The sequence below is a fragment of the Pteropus alecto genome, unplaced genomic scaffold, assembly GCF_000325575.1.
Source record: "Pteropus alecto unplaced genomic scaffold, ASM32557v1 scaffold8, whole genome shotgun sequence".
NCBI classification, from domain to species: Eukaryota; Metazoa; Chordata; class Mammalia; order Chiroptera; family Pteropodidae; genus Pteropus; species Pteropus alecto.
Genome location: NW_006494609.1, coordinates 14,818,806 through 14,829,671, shown reverse-complemented (window position 1 = coordinate 14,829,671; position 10,866 = coordinate 14,818,806). Strand labels below are relative to the sequence as shown.

The following is a 10,866-nucleotide window of genomic DNA, read 5'->3' as shown; positions in this document are numbered from 1 at the left end:
TTTAATACAAAACCCAACAATATGAGGCACTTGAGAGTAAACAAAAGCAGATAGACTAATGGGGAGTATACAGTTGGAGAAAGGGGGCTGTAGGAAGTAACTTTGCCTTTTTACTGATTTAGCTTCGGGATCCAAAAAGCATAGACTATGAAAGAAAATATAAGATCGACTTCATGAAAATTTTTAAATTTGCTTTTAAAAAGACAAGAAAATAAAAAGGCAAGCTACAGAATTGGAAAATACGTTTACAAAACATATATTTGACCTAGTACTTTTATTCAGATTATATAAAGAAATCTTATAACTCAAGAGTTAAGACACAAACAACTCTATAAAAAATGTTCAAAAGATTTGAACAGATAATTCCCCTCAAAAGATAAACAGATGGCCAGTAGACTCATGAAAGAGGATGCTCAGCATCACTTGTCATAAAAAAAATGCAAATTAAAACCATGCTGAGAATGTAGAAAATTTTAAGGAATTGACAAAAATAACTTCCTGGAACTAATTGATTATAGCAAAGTTGTAGGATACAAGATTAATATACAAAAGTAAGTCATTTTCCTATATTCCAGCAATAAACAAGTGGAATTTGAAATCAAAAACACAATGCCATTTACATTAGCAATGCTCAAAAAGAAATAGGTATAAATATAACAAAATATGTACAAGGTCTAGATGAGAAAAACTATAAAACTGATGAAAGATATTAAAGAACAAAATAAATGGTGAGATAGTCCATGTTCATGGATAAGAAGAGTCAATATTGTCAAGATGTCAGTTTTTCCCAACTTATTCTATAGATTCAATACAATACCAATCAAAATCCAAGCAAGTTATTTTGTGTATATCAATTTACTGATTCTAAAGTTAACATGGAGAGGTCAAAGACCCAGAATAGCCAACATAATAAAGGAGAAAAACGAAGTCAGAGACTTACACTGCTCAACTTTAAGACTTACTGTAAAGTTAATGGTAATCAAGACAGTGTGGTATTGGGAAAGAATAGACAGATTAGTGGAACATAATCTAGAAATAGACCTTCATAAATATAGTCGAAGAATCTTTAACAGAGGAGCTAAGACAATACAGTGGAGCAGAGAAAGTCTTTTCAAAAAAATGATGCTGGAAAAACTGGATATTCACATGCAAAAAAGTGAATCTAGGCACAGATTTTATATCCTTCCTCAAAATTAACCCAAAATGATCACAGACCTAAATGTAAAATATAAAACTATAAAACTCTTAGAAGATAACATGGGAGAAAACCTAGATGACCTTGGATATGGTGATGACTTTTCAGGTAGAACACTGAAGATCCAATCCATGAACGAAAGGTTTTGAAAGGATCGATAAGCTGGACTTCATTAAAACTAAAAACTTCTGCTCTACAAAAGACAGTGTCAAGAGAATGAGAAGACAAGTCACATACTAAAAGAAAATATTTTCAAAAGAGAACAGATAATGGCTGTTATCCAAAATATACAAAGAATTTTTAAAACCCAACAATAAGAAAATAAACAACTTAATTTTTTAAAAAATGGGCCAAGAATTGACACTTCTCCAAAAAAGATATACAGGTGGCAAGTGAGTATATGAAAAAATGCTCCACATCGTAAGTCATCAGTGAAATCCAGAATACTGACATCACCAAATGCTGGTGAAAATTTGGAGCAATAGGAGCTCCCATTTGTTGTTCTTGGGAATGCAGAGTCACTTTGGCAGTTTCTTATAACACTAGACATACTCTTACAACATGACCCATTTGTAGTCCTTGGTATTTACCCATAGGAGTCGAAGACTTATGTTGACACAGAAACCTGCACAAGGATATTTAATAGCATCTTTCTTCATAACTACCCAAACCTGGAAGCAACCAAGATGTCCTTCATAGGTGAATGGATTAATAAGCCCTATAACATCCAGACAACAGAATATTATCCAGCACTAAAAAAAGAAAAATCAAGTCATGAAAAGACATGGGGGAAGCTTAAGTGCATATTACTAAGTGAAAGAAGCCAGTCTGAAAAAGCTACAGTACTGCATGATTCCAACTTTAAGACATTCTAGAAGAGGCAAAACTATGGAGACAGTAAAAAGATTAGTGGTTGCCAAGGGTGCGGGGGGAGGCAGGACGAATAGGTAGAGTGTAAAGGATTTTTAGGACAGTGAAACTACTGTGTATAATACTAAATACTGCAATGTTAGATACATTTCTCCAAACCCACAGAATGAACAACACCCAGAGTGAACGCTAATGTAAACTATGAACTTTGGGTAATGATGATATGTCAGTGTAGGTTCATCAGTTGTCACAAATGTACCACCACGGTGGGGGATGTTGGTAGTGATGGAGGCTGTTAATGAGTGGGGACAGAGGCTTTAAGGGAAATATGTGGATCTTTTGCTCAATTTTGTCATGAACCTAAAACTGCTCTAAAAAGTCTGCAAACAATTAGATACCACTTCACAGCCACAAGAATGGTTAAAATGAAAAAGTCTGGTATTACCATGTCCTGAAGAGGATGCGGAGCAAATGGACCTCTCAGACATTATTGGTGGGAATGCGAGATAGTAGAGCCACTTTAATAAAATAGCATCAAGGTAGAATGGACATACCATATATGCAACCATCTCATTCCTAGGTGTTTACTCAAGAGAAATAAAAACATGTCCACAAAAATACTTCATCATAGCCCCAAACTGCACACAATATAAATCTGACTAACATGGTCCCTCAGCTAGTGAGTGGAAAAGCCAGTCGTGGTGTATCAGTGCTATGGGATACAACTCTGTAATATAAAGGAATATAGTAGAAACACACACAAACCTGGATGAAACTCAGAAGCATTAGGTTAAGTGAATGAAATTGAATGTAAAAAAACTATGTACTGTGTGATTTCATCTACGTGAAATTCTAGAAAAATTAAAACTGTAATGACTGGAATTAGATCATTAGTTGCCTGAGCCAGTGGTCTGGTGATTGATTAGCTTCAAAAGGACTTCCTGAAATTTTTCAGGATGATGACACTGTTTTATATCTCATTGCAGTGGAGATATCATGACTATAATATAAGTACCCAAATTCATCCAACTGTTCATTTAAATATGTGAATTTTATTGTATGTAAATGATACCTCAATAAAACTTAAAAATGTTAGATTGTTGGTGCTCAAATATCTTCAGTTAATTTTCTCTTTGAGCAAAAAATGACTCATGAACTGTTTGCTTCTCTTTCTCAGTTCTTCAAAAGCAAAATAATAAAAAAGGTTAAATGGTGAATAATAATTATTTCTGTTTCAACACTAGTGAAATTATAATTATTTTTTTAAATAAAAAGGTTATTGTTTTTCATATCTTCGGAGTAGAAAGACATGAAGCAGAGAAATGTTGTCTAACAGTCCCAGATAATAGCTTTGAGCACTCTTACCAAGATTAAGATCTTCGTATTCGACCCTGTTGTCATTACAACTGCTTGGTGCCCAAGTGAGATTAAGACAGAAGACGAAAAGAAGTAAAGGAGTACATTATGACAAGCTCGATCTTTAAAGCACCCAAAGTGAAACCTTGCGTTTGATAAGTTGAGCTGAACCACATGGATCTGCCTAAGATTTATTGGCCCCTTTGCCCTAAGCAGATATTAATCTTGTTCACTGGCCTCTCATCATTGTTAAGAAAAGGCCAGGAACAGTAAACTCTAGGAGGAACTCGAGGTGAAAAAGAGCATGTTTTTATAAGCCCAGGGGTAAGCTCTTTCCAAGCCCAGTGCTATTGGGGTTTCCCAGGATAGGGGTTTGAGGTTTGAGGAAGGGAAAAATCTTTCCCAAGTTCTGCCTTACCTCACCAGCCACCTGGGAACGATCTTGATAGTAAAGCAATAGTCTAAATAAGCTCTCAGCAGGCAAGCCAAAGAGAGGAGATGCCAAAGAGAATATGCCTCGAAGAAACCAGAGCTAAAACCCCTCATTTAGGTAGACACCTTCACCACTGCCCCTCGGAGGCATGGGTTCCCTTCATCTTGAGCCCTGTCAGTTCTTTTTCCCAGTGGATTGGAAAAAAGAATTTTTCCCTTGCACGTAAAGTGTTAATTTGTGTCAGAAACCACATAGTAGAGGTGGTAGGTGATGAATAGAAACGGGCCTTCACAGGTCATCTGAAAGACCTCCGTGAATGACCAGGCTTTCCTAGATGCTATGCTTCGCAGAGCAAAGTGGAGTTAATCTGTGATCTCTTTTAATTTCCTATGAAAGCAATTCAATGGTTAGTAAAGAAAGGCTGAAGTGACTGTGTATCAAAAGATAGTTCTTTATCTTCCTAGTCTAGCTACAAATGTAGTTACGGGAGCAATATAGTGTATGGACAGTGCTTTCAGAAAGCTGGGCCTTTACATATCAACGGTAAGTAAAAGATGACTCCTAATAGCAGCAGGAGTAATAATGTTTAACATTTTCAACATACGACTCTTTAGTAACATCTTATACTTTAAAAAATTTTTGCGTAATAAAACAACAGAATTTAACATTCAATTAGAATAGAGCCAAATCAGTATTTCAAAAGTGGTGGTTTCTGTTGAGCTGGGCTTCTAACAATGTGCTTGACGTACTACAGGAGGTTATGCTATTGTGTGTTTACTAAGATACTACCTGTGTTTTTGTTATTCATTTGAGCTCTGTATTGATGTCACTGTGAACTGGAGGCATGGGCCTTGTACACTGATTTGTTTCCACTATAAAATTAAGCATTAACAGTCAAATTCTTAGAAATAAAAAGAAGATGCTATTTCTCAGGGGCTTGGGGGGAAAGGAAAAGAGTTGTTGTTCAATGGACATAGAGTTTGTTTTACAAAATGAAAAAGTTGTAGAGATCTATTTCAGACAGTGTTATAAGGTTAACACCACCATAATGTACACTTAAAAATGGTTAAGATGGTAAATTTTATGTTATGTGTTTTTGACCACAATTAAAAAATTTTCTTAATTCATTTAGTTAAACTTTGGAAAGATGATTTATTTATCCCCTGAAATTTTTAATTCTAGAAGTTCTTAGTTGGGTCTAATTTTCTTGAAGTTATGGTCTCAAAACATTAATTTATTTATAAACCTTTACTGGCACAGCAAGTACTGTGTAAATTTAACTTATTTAATCTTCATCACAACTCTATTAGGTAGGTATTATTTTCTGCCATTATGGACATTCTCAAATATACAGAGAATTTTAAAGAAGTATATGTCGAACACACTTGTACTCACAATATAGATTCTGTAATTAACATTTTGTTGTAATGCTTCGTCGCATATATATTCATACTTATATTAATCCATTACCCAACTTATTTTTTTTAATGAATTTTAAAGTAAAATGCAGATATCGATACGCTTTGAGGGTAGGTATTTTTATCTTCCCCATTTTATACTACAGAGACCTGAGACATAGAAAAGTAATTTGTTCAAGGTCACACAGCTTTAAAGTGGTAGACCTAGGATTTGGACCAAGCCTGCCTTAACCACACCTGTGGAATGCTGGTTCACATAGTATTAATAGGTATCTCAGTCTTAAAGAGTCATATGCGTATTTTCATGGTATGGGATCTCTGAAGTTCAGCAATATAGAAATCTGTTTAACTTTGTTTAAGCCAACAATTTTCCAGCTTATTTAACTTGAAAGCACCTTTCCCCTAAACCTAACACCCGCTAACATCTCATACGATAGGACCGTACTTAATTCAATGGAATATACTTTGGCAAATACTCATTTAGAAGATATTTTTATTTTGTTTATTTAGGAAAGAACATGTTTTTGAAGAATTTATATTTTTAAACATAATTCTAGAATTTTAGAGCTGGCCAAGATCTTAGAGTTTATTGAGACCAACTCGTTCATTTGAGAGATCAAAGAACTGAGACACAAGGTTGCCAATTGACTAATGCTGGCTAAATCATGTTCAGGTGCTTAGTGACAGATATGGGAATAGAACTCAGTCTAGGACCTGGTGTTGGCATTTAGTAGACACTTAGTGAATATTTGTTGAATACGTGAATAAATCTTCTAAATCTGTCCAGTTTTCTTTCCAGTGCATATCTATCTACATATTAGAATTTGTGTATATTTTCAGATTGCATTGGCTAAGAGAGTCTATTAATACTTTATTTTTATGTCAACCTTGGTACAAATAATATATACTTACAGAATTCTGAAACAGTTTTGTTGTAATGTATAGCATACAGAAAATTATACAGAACATAACTGTACAGTTTAACAAGTACTTATAAAGTGAACACTGGCTCAACCATCCAAGTCAGGAAATAAAACATTGCTGGTATCTCGAAAGCCCCCATGAGGTCCCCTCCTATTGCTGATCCCCTTATTTATTTCTTTTTCCTCTTTGTTTTTTTTTGTTTTTTGTTTTTTTAGCAAATTTAACAGGACATGCAGAGAAGGTGGGGATTGAAAATTTTGAGCTCCTCAAAGTCCTAGGAACTGGAGGTAAGTCTTAAATTAATTATTCTTTTTCTTTTCTTTCCTTTCTTTCTTTTTTTTTTTTTTGAAAAGAAAGTACTTGTTATTTATATGACAGAGGATTGGTATCCCCAAATTTAGAAATCAGCTAAAATTTTAAAAGCATAAGGAATCCAATAAGCGAATTGACAAAGAATATGAATAAATAATTCATAGAAGAAATGCAAAAGGCAAAATTTGAAAGGATTAGCAAGGATTTAGAAGAGTCAACCTCTTTTATTCTGCTGTTGGAAATGTAAATTAGTACAGTGTTTATATAGGAGGCAGTATTAAAAAAAATCACTAACATTTATAGAAAACTTAATTGCCAAGTGCTTATACTGATTGACTCATTCAATACTCAATTTTATTGATTTTCAGTGATCATCATTTTTAATAATGATTAACTCAAGACCCTTCAGAAGGCTAACAATACGAATTTGGTTAAATGGAACATGGATCTATATGTTCTGTAATCTGTACAATAGGATTGATCTGTACAATAGGATTGAAATGATCTGTATTTACTAACAGTTTTGAAAGCACTCCTTAATGTATTCAATTTTAAAAAGGCCACAGAAGAGAATGTGCAATATATTATTTCCATAATATAAAAAACAGTATGAGTCAACATCTGCAAGTGTATATGTATATAGAAAAGTCTCTGGGATAGACACCAAAATGATAACAGTGGCTGTCCCTGGATGGTGGGGGATTAGATGATCTTGATTTTCCAGTTTTATATTTTTCTGTGCCTTCTGTTCTTACTACTTAAGGGTCAGGCCTCACAGGTGTCCGAGATCCCCCCACTTAGAAGAGCCCCACGTTTGGTTTAATGCTCTGCCTTCACTGTTCTGGAATGCTAAGTAGTTCATGAACAAGGCCCCCCACACTTTGATTTTGCACTGGGCCCTCCAGTCACGTAGCTGGTCTTGTCGGGAGTGACCTTGTCTCTTCAGCTCTGTTTCTGGAATGTCTTCTTTTTCCTTCCTTCAGGTAGCATTGAAAAGCAGGACTTTAACTCTTTTTCCATCCTCAGCAGGCCTGTTGTTTCTTGCCCTGGAAGGGGAGAGAGAACCTCAGAGGACAGACCAGTTTTCTTCCCCACTCAGATTTAGCTCACACTCTCAGGGGCCCATATACCTTCCGAGACTCCCAGCCCTGCCAGGATGGATCGCTGCCGTCCCTATGCGAGTATCTCCCATACCCCCCGCCGAGTGTCAAGCCTTCTTTCTAGCTGGAGAAAAATCCTTTTTATTTTTCGCTTCCACAGTCAATCCCAGCACTGCCCTCGCTGCTCGTGCACAGGCATATGTTCAAGTTCACAAATGTAATTTGTCTTCAGGTCATTTGATAGTGAGCCTTTATGCCTAGAGCCTTGCCATACAAAGTCTTCATAATTTCCCTGAGTAATTTAGCATATCGGGTAGAGCCAGAGTTTACAGCTGCCAGTGTTAAGCCCTTTGGTTTATTCTCATCAACTAAACATTTTATTGTCAGGAAGAGTATAATGTGATTGTCAACCTGGACACTAAGAAATCATGGTTTTAAAATATCAACATAATCCTTTTATCCCTACTTTTGTTTCTTACTTCAAAGATAGTATCTACTCAAAGGGGAAAGAGGGTCACAGTCCTGTGGTGACTCGGTTCCCTTAGAAATAGTGTCTGTGCCACCTTGTCAGAAGCCTTTTCAAGGCAGTTTATAGGATAGCCACAGAATCTGTTTTATCTGCATGTTTTATATTTTAATAGCTCTATTGCAATATAATTCACACACTATACAGTTCACCCGTTTGAAGTGTACAAATCAGTGATTCTAGTGTATTCACAGAGTTATGGAACCATCACCACAACCAATTTTAGAACATTTTTCTTACCTCAGAAAGAAACTATGAACCTTTTACTTATTACTTCCCAAGCTCATCAACCTCCAAGCCCTAAAGAACCACTGACCTACTTTCTGTATTTAAATGTCCTTTCTGGACATTTCATATAAGTTGAATCACATAATCTGTGGTCTTTTGTGTATGGTTTCTTTCACTTAGTACAACGTTTTTTAGGTTTAAGCTTATTGTAGCATGAATCAGTACTACTTTGCTTTTTCTGGCCGAATAATATTTCATTGTATGGATACAACACATTTTGTTTATCCATAAATCAGTTGATGGACATTTGGGTTGTTTTCATCTTTTGGCAGTTATGAATAATGCTGCTATGAACATTTGTATGCAAGTTTTTGTGCGAACATATGTTTTAATTTCTCTTTGGCATATATTTAGCGGTGAATTGCTGTTTCAAATGATAATTCTATATTTAATTTCTTGAGGAACTACCGGACTATTTTCCAAAGTGATGGCACCATTTTATATATGACAGCGTACATTCCCACCAGCATCGTATGAGGATTCCGATAACTCCATTCTTTGCCAACACTTATTATTAACTACTTTTTTACTTTTTGTTATAATCGTCCTACTAGATGTGAAATGGCCAAGGTTAGTTTTTAAGAATGAAATTCATTAATGCTTCAAGTCCTCATTGAATGATTAAATCATTGACGTTCGCTCATTTACATTTTCTGGTGTTTTACACGAAGTCATGCACACTTAAATACTTTGAGTGCAAGGTTATATAACTTTCCTCTTCAGTTTCTTCCAGTTTTAAGTGATCCTTGGTATAAGAATGATTTTCTTATCTTCCTATAGACTATAGGTGAGGTATAGCAATTGGTGAGACAGTAAGAAATCTGTGACAGAAGCATGTTACATGCTTAAATTTAAGTTATAATCTGTATTCCCTGAGGTGTTTTGTAGTGTCTTGGCCTATATTCTAAAGATTAGAATCTACATTCTTTTTCATACTAAAGTTTTAGAAATGTCAGCTTTTATGCTTTTTTACCAAAAGCAAAAACTGAGTAAAAACATTAGCACAATTGATTAAATGAAACTAGTTACATATTTTATCTCTGCTTTGATTAACCCAGTTATTACTGATTTTATTTTAAAAAAAGATTTGTAACTATTCTTTTAGAAAATAAGTTATAAAAATTCAAACTAGGGTCATGTTTTATTTCAGACGTGATAAAAGCCCCATAATTTTTATTCAGTATTAATAGGTAACTTCTTTGTAGCAAAATAGACATAGAATCTACGGATCTTCTCAAGCACACTATTTAAATGTAGTATTAATTAATTTTCATCACTGTATTTTGTAGTACGAAAAAAAAAGCCATGAAACTAATTCTGTTCCTTGATCTGTCAGTTTTATATTTGGCAGTGTATTCAAATACATAAGTAGAAATAAAGAGGCAGTTTATTTTCTCTTTCTGATAAGATGACAGATTACATATCTTGGCAATCCCCCTCATTTAAACTCCTAAAGTGCTGGATAAAACACTTAAATAAAAAGTCTACTTAATTATATAGATCAGCTGTCAAGAATAAGGAGAATCCTTAGATTCAAAAAAGAAAAGAGCAGGACTCTAGAGAAGTAAATAAGCTGCCTGAAGGCCAAGGTTATGCTGGGGAAACCTAACAGTGAACTATTCTTTGGGTTTATCATTTTCATGCTTGGTATGAGAGGCAACATCTAAGGCTCTCGAGAGGTAGAGAAGGCTACTTCTCAGTAAAAGACTGAATGCGAAAAAAATCCAGCCTGTAAAGGGAAATGGAGAGGAAACTTTTCTGCCTCTACACTGGCTCTGGGTAAAGGGAATAAAAAATTAAATAAGAGCCTTCCCTGAGCATCCACAACGTAAGCCAGGCATCATGCAGATTTACAGCTTGAATTTGTACACACTTGTGTGATCCCAAAGAACAAAAATCACGTAAGAATTTAGTTTACAGTAGTACTGTACTGACTTGGTAGTTCTCGGGTGTCCTGCAAAAGCAAATGTATATCCTCTTTGGCAAAATAAACGTTTATCCAGACCTTCAAGAAGTATCAGAGGAAGTTTTACAGACATGGTCTTACTATCGAGAAGCAAGGCACCATGAGTGAAAGAAGTAGAAAGAATAAATAGCAGAATTAGACCCACAGAGACTTGGAATTATTAGATATGAAATATGATATACATGTTCATATGGTTTTAAAATTAAAAAGAGATTTTATAGTAATATTAAGGATAAGGCATGCTACAAGGCGACCAGACGGATTTGAAAAAACTTTTCACAGCGACCATAAAAGCCGTAGGAGAGTGGAAGACTAAGTGTCTGCAAAATGCCCAGAGAAAATAACTGTAATTTGGAATTGTATACTCAGCAAAACTCTATTCCAGGAATGAGAGCAAAAGAGATGTTTTCACACATACAGAAACTGAGTGTGTTTTCCACCACTAGGTTTTCTCTAAAAGAATTTCTAAGATGTAGGG

At 35.0% G+C, this 10,866-nt stretch overlaps 1 protein-coding gene across 1 annotated transcript in view; it reads left to right on the top strand.

The window, feature by feature from the left end:
- Nucleotides 1–6,411: 6,411 nt before the first annotated feature.
- The window catches only part of RPS6KA5 (ribosomal protein S6 kinase A5), a 96,781-nt gene continuing 92,326 nt past the window's right edge, over nt 6,412–10,866 (top strand). The window contains exon 1 of the mRNA XM_015599783.2: nt 6,412–6,483. The gene's annotated coding sequence lies outside the window, so the exon portion shown is untranslated. The remainder of the gene's footprint in view (nt 6,484–10,866) is intronic.